This window comes from Acartia tonsa, chromosome 1, assembly GCF_053477335.1.
Source record: "Acartia tonsa isolate MP-2025a chromosome 1, ASM5347733v1, whole genome shotgun sequence".
Lineage (NCBI taxonomy): Eukaryota > Metazoa > Arthropoda > Copepoda > Calanoida > Acartiidae > Acartia > Acartia tonsa.
The window spans coordinates 60,933,994-60,940,924 of record NC_137260.1 but is presented as its reverse complement, the minus strand read 5'-3'; the positions used below and the strand labels follow the sequence as shown (position 1 = coordinate 60,940,924).

General features: G+C 29.8%; 1 pseudogene; it reads left to right on the top strand.

Annotated features, from left to right (window-relative positions):
• The first annotated feature begins 249 nt into the window (after positions 1-249).
• LOC145333081 (U2 spliceosomal RNA) lies at positions 250-458 on the top strand (annotated as a pseudogene).
• Positions 459-6,931: the final 6,473 nt, after the last annotated feature.

Sequence of the window (6,931 nt, the reverse complement as noted above, 5' to 3'; positions counted from 1 at the left end):
TCTTTTTAATTGTTCTTTAATTATCTAACTATTGTTTATCTGGTAAAAAAATAATTATCCTAGTTTTTATTATTATTTAAATTATTATGCTACCTTATAATAATTATGCTTTTTATGACTATTTTATTTTGCATTTTAGGTCCCGGATTTGGCACTAATTATTTTAGAAATCCGCATATATTTTGAAAGCAAAGCTTTTCTATAGTTATGTTCGATCCGTCCATCCGTCCAGAACAGATAGCTTTTTTGTTAACTTATTAACTTAAGGTATGTTAGAATTGTCCTATCAATATCAAAGTGTAGTATCTGTTCTTATCAGCTTAATATCTAATACGGGGACCATGTGTCCCCTTTGATATTAAACTCATTTTTGTTAGGGGATAATGACTTGGAGCTTGCTCCAGCCTTATCACGGGTTGGCCTGGTATTGCAGTACCACCAGGAACGGCCCACTTTTTAATAAATATATATAAAAAAATATCAAAATTTGCATGGTGATTCCTGTAATAGTTAGGTACTATTTAGAAAGCGTAGCAACTCTATAATCATTATCAGAATCTCTGTACGTCCATTTTAAATATGTTGATTTTTTTACTTTTTTAGCAACAAATTTTATTGTGATCCAATAATCCAATTGATCTGATTTTTGGTATATTGATTCTTGGGACTACAAAGTACAATATTATAAGCGAAAGAACTCTATAATCAAGTCATAAAAAATGTAAGTTTATCCATAAACATTATCCTGTATCAAGAGCAGTTTTTCAACATATTTACTAACAATTTTGCTTCGACTCTTGTATATTTATATTTTGGTTATTCAGTTCTGTCACTATACAAGTTTTAATGTCCGTTTTTTCTTCCATTTCAGTGCTTTGCTTTTATGGGTTTTTAAAGAATCCACCTCAGGTTTATATATAAAAATATATATACAGATTATAAGAGCACAAAAATCTCGTAACCATGATATAAATAGCACACAGACTCATGAACTTGTAAGTTTACTGGTGTATTAATGAATCAGTGTATATAAAAGTAATAGGATTCTTTCTGTCTATTTTTGTGTGTGTAGTTAAGGATCTTGTTAACTAATAGACAAATATGATTCTCTTTTACAGAGAAGCTTCATGGTAAAAATTGGCAAACTATAAGCTACTCTATAATTCTAAATGACCATTGGTATGTCTGTCAGACCATCGCGTCGGTTTGTCCATCCGTCCATACGTCTACAGTTACAGGATAGAGGATATTATAGTTTTATTATAAATCTTACTTACAAGATAAATTATAATCATAATTTGTTATAACCAATTAAATGTATTTATACAGTATTGTTTTAAAAGAAAAATGGCACAATAATATTTTCTTAAAAATATAGGAGTAAATATGAAACACTAGACTTTTTTTTATTGATTTGAATGTTAAGTGTTTGTTACAGGTATGTATTCATGTAGATTATCATCCTCAATTAGGTTTAGAGCTCCTTCAGGTTGACTGAATGCTTCTAAATTTCCACCATGTACCACTATGGTAAACTTTGGCCGAGCTGACATTATTGTATTTCTACAAAATATATCGTTATTATATTTTTTTGTCTTAATTTTTTCAACATCTATGCTTGTCTCATCATATGAATATATTAGTGAAATATCCTCTCCCCAAGCTGCAAATTCACGCTTATGATCAATATTTTCATCAGCAAATACAATGATGTTGTTGAATTCATTGCTAGCCTTGAAATTGTTAGTATAATTGATATTAATATAATTGATTTGTCTTGGCTTGTTTACTTGATCTTTCAACTTTTTCCTTGTGTCGTAGTTATTGCAATAGTAGCTCCAAGAAATATCAGCAAAATTTCTAGAAATGTTTTTCTCTACATCTTCATATAGTTCTCTATTTTCTAATTTGATTTTCTCTGCAACTTGAAACCTTCTTTCCCAGTCAAACAAACCAAGAAACTGCTCTGTATTTGCCTCTTTGATAACATCTTTAGAAATTCTTGTGTATGTTATGATCACAATACTTCCAACTTGGTCTAATAATTTGTATTTATCTAATATTGCAAAAGTTAAGGCACTAATATCATGTTTATATTTATTATAATAGTGATGACATTTTGGAGCTTTTCCTTCAGGATAGATATATTCATGTAGATTATTATCTTCTATTGCTCCAAAATCATTTTTTATTTGTTTATAGTAATTTTTTTTCTCGAAAATAATAATTGCATAGGACATTGTTCTAAGTGTTGCATTCTGCATTGTATTGTCTTTATGAGCATAATCTGGATTACATATGATAATGTTCCTTGCTTGAGCACCCTGGAATGAACACATATTTGTCAAAAATATCCCTTTTGGCTTTTTCATGTATGCTGACAACAGGTATAGTTGATTTAAGGTGTTTGTTTAATAATAGAAACATTTCTTGACAATCCCTTATATTTGACAAAATAACAATACTTTCTTCAGGTTTGTGTAGAAAATATTTGTTTATAGCAGCAACAACTAATAAACTGAAACTAATGTCATAAATTTGGTGATAGTAAAAATTATGGTTACCCATAACATTAGTTTCAGGAGAAAAAGATATCAAAGTGTTATCTTTATAACATTCTCTAAAAGTTTTAGCTAGATGAATAATTTGATGACAATTTCTCATATTTTTGTTGAGATTAAAATGTACTGCTTTATGATTCACTTTCATAGTTTCTATCCATGCTTTTTTCTCATTTGGATCAGCTCTTTGGTAGTGCAACCTCAATTTCCATTTTCTAGAATTTGTATCTACTTTTAAGTGCAAATTGTTTCTATTGAGTCAGGAATAACAAAATTTCCAATTATCATTTCATCGATGAATAAATGATCACAATGATTGTCTTCCAAGAACCTGTTTAATGCATTGATTATATCAGTTTGAGTTTTAACCTCAGGTTTCATCTCAGCTATAATTTCAATCATTGTTTCAGTTTTAATCACTAAATCTTTAGTAGTAAGAACTTTTATGTTAGAATAAGAGTCAAAATCCACTTCAGCTATTTTGTTCATAACAGATGATTCAACTCTATAAAAATCATTTAGTGTGTAATCACTTGTAAGTGTTGTAAGATCAATATAAAATAATTGGTGTTTACTGTTATTAGTGGCACATTTTTTTGCTCTTTCCTTCAAAACATAAGTTTTTCCTGTACCATAGTCACCATCTATGATAAGGAATTTAGCTGGTGAGTGTACTGCTTGCAGCTGTTCATTGTTGAGCATGTATACAGGAACATTACTCTCTCCTGATATTCCTTCTGTCTTTCCTGTTAATGCTTTCTCGGCTCTTTTGCTAATGGTAAATGGATCAGATATCAATTGATTAAATCTACTTGACTCTTTAATAGAAATGTGATAAATTAGTTCAGCAACAAGATTTTCATATACCATCTGATCATAATTATCAGATTTAATAAGCTTGTGGTCAAAAATCTGTTTCAACCAAGTTGTTACATTGTTGTCATTTTGTAGAATGAATTGCTGACAGTTGACACAGGGTATTACTGCACCTTCAATGATCTCTAAATAAGGAACACATGCAGTTATGACAAACATCCAATCTTTGGAAAGCATACCTCCAAATAATTTCTGCATGAAAGAGAAGTGCTGTTTTGTTTGATCTGAAGCATTTTTCAGTAGTTTAAGTTTGTCACCACTATCTTGTGGTCCAAGTTTTACCTCTATATTTATAATAGCACTGAGTTCTGGAATAATGATTAGAGAATCCCATTCTGTTTTTGTTTCTTGGAGTTTGTAGTTAAAGTATTGATAGGTATAAAATTTCTCTAGATAGCTAGTAGATATGTTGAATAAGAATGTGTTTTCAATTTTGTTTTCATTATTTCCTCCTTGCTGTTTAAGCACCTGAAAGATTAAATGTTTTATATTTTAATACTTTTTTAAGATAGTTTTTTTAGCATATTACAGATAAAGTATCATAACCAAAAAAATTAATAAAAAGTTAAATACTCTTGAATTCCAACAAATTATATTTGCATTATCTATAAAACATTCCTTTTTAAAAAGCCAGCTCTTTGAATCTTTTAGATTAAGCTTGTTTTCTTTCCATTTCAAATGTTCCTCTATGCATAGATCAAGTTTTTCCTTAGGAATATCTTCAATGTCCAATAATTTCTTTATTCTCATTTCATGCTCATTAAAATCTGTCGTAAGATCCTTTTTTCTGGCGTCTTTTCCCTTCTGAACTAGTTGTTGAATACAATCTCCAGATTGAAATCCATTCATCACTAAACATTCCATTTTTGACTGTCGGGCAGTGTTCACAATTAGATGATGTAATAGTTCTTCACAATGTTTATCCAAAAATTGACCATCTTGATTCTTATTTTCTTTCTTTCCTAACACAGTTGGTTTCTTAGGGACTACATAATGATTTGGAATGGCTATAACCTTACATTCTCGATCATAATAATAGTCAGCTACTTTCTTTTTTATCTCATTAATCTTTTCTTTAGCTAAGATTCTTTGATTGTTTCCTGCCGGGCCTTGAAAGTTTATACTCATATTGCTTAATTCTTTGGCGAAAGGGATTGAATCATGCTGTGTTAAAGGGAAAACTCCAAATTGTAGTCCACAAGTACACTAAAATAGAATAGGTTATAATATATCATAATATTTCTTTTAAAAAGAATATGAAATAACCAACTTTTCTTCAACTACCTTATTTAATACTAGCGGCTATGCCCCTAGAAGCCTCTAGTGGCACTTAAGGTAGAAGGGGGGAAAAGTTGACCTCATCCCATTTTAAATTTGAGTTTCAAAAGAGTAAAAAAAATATTTTTTGGGGGGGAGAGGGGTGAAGACACCCTTCCCAAAAATAGTTTAAAACCTTCTCAGGACCTAAAAGAAGCTTCATTGCAAAGGAGAACCATATCGGTTCAGCGGTTAGCGAGATCCTTTGGGACAGACAAAAAACGCTTACTACTTTATATAATAGGATTTCAAATTCTTTCACTGTTTTGTTAAATTCCTATTTGCAAAAGTACGCTTAAAAAATTTATGCCAATTTTCAAAAAACAATCATTTAATAGATTTTAATGTAATTTGTGAAATAAAACCCATACATTTTAGGTAAAATATGCGTGATCATATTAAATGTTATTGTAATTTTCATATTAAGATAATTTATACCAAAGCTCTGAGAAAAGCTTGTCTTTGATTGCTAAAAACTTCATATGTTTTATTTGAGTTTTTTGACAATAGCAAAGATATTTTGTATTGCAAATTTTATATCCAATATTATTTTACTACCAGCTATGCCCCTATGCATCAAAAAAATTACAGGTAGGGAATAATTTTTTTTCCAGAGGCCCTCCCCTAAAATTGTTATAAACCTTACAAGGACCCATTAGAAGATAATTTATAAAAGAGAACCAAATCAGTTCAGCAGTTTGCGAGATCCTTCAAACAGACAGACAGACTTATAGACATCCTGCTATTTTTATATAATGAAGTTGGGCAAAGATACAGTTTTTAAATATTCACCCTAATATATGCACATACCTGTTCAGTGACACTACAAGAATCTACAGAACTTGGTGGTGATTTTTCATCTAAATTCTCCATTTCTTAATCAAAATTCATCAAGATTATCAAAGGTATAGATACTATTACAGTTATTTAATACATAAAGATATTATATTATTTCTACTTTTAGTGTAATGGGAAAACATAGAAAATGAGAAAAGAAAATATTAGAGAAGGGGGGGAGGGGTATCCCTCCCAATCATTTTAATTTTAAAGTTAATTTCAAGAGGCTTTACACAAATAATTATAAAATAAATATTTTATGGTAAATAATAATTAAACGAATGTCAATATAAAGCTTTTCTCACCAAGAAAACGTTGTATTGTATATTGGATTCGAACAACTAATATACTAATTTCAGTTGTAGAATTGATAAACAAAACACTTCCTATAATAATGGGTGGGACTATAGTTTCTAGAAATTTCTTCTGACTTGATAATTCTCAACATGATAATTGCCCAGGGGTGAGACAATGGGTAATTAATTCAAATTAAGAGTTTTCACTGAAAGGCAATGAAAACAAGATTTATCCAGAAAGTTTGAAGAAAATAGTAAAGTAATGTTAATCTCATTTGGAAAACACAAAAATGAGAAGAAGTTCTAAGAAAAAACATTTATTTGAAAATTAGGTTACCAGTACATCACAATGAAGTAAACATTCTGTAATCAATTAATAAAAAAATCGCTCTTAGAACTTGTTCACCCCTAGTCCTAAAAACATAAACTGCTAAGAAAATTCATAGAAGCATGAGTTCAAAATTTGAGTTTATTAAACAAATATCACTGTAGAGGTTCTATCTATGAAAAGATATTTTCTTAGAAAAAAAATTGTTAGAACCAGCCAAAATAATTTTATTCAATATAAATGTTTTGTCTAGTAGAAATTGTGTTAATTATTTTATTGACTTTCGTCTGCTAGGAACATAGCAAATTCAGCGATAATTGTGTGCTAGTCCCCAAAGTCAGCCAGGACTTTGTAAATCCTTCACAAACACTTTAACTGAGTCCCCAAAGTTTGATAATGAATATTTGGTTCATTGTCCTATCCATAGATCCCTGATAATTCCTTATTAAAACAATACTACTGAAAGTTTTTGTCAGGTGGAGTGGGGGGGGGGGGGTTGATTGAAGAACCTAAATTTGGGACAACTATCTTCAACAAATTGAAAGGGGTATATTATAGACGTCAAGAATGCTGTTTTACTCAAAAAGAGAGGGGACAATGGGCTGTTTATAACACTATTCACCAAAATTTTATAATAACTTTTTCTTATTTGTTGGCTAAAAACTTTTGGGACTTTGTATTCAAAAAGTTTCACTTTCAAACACTAATTGCAATCT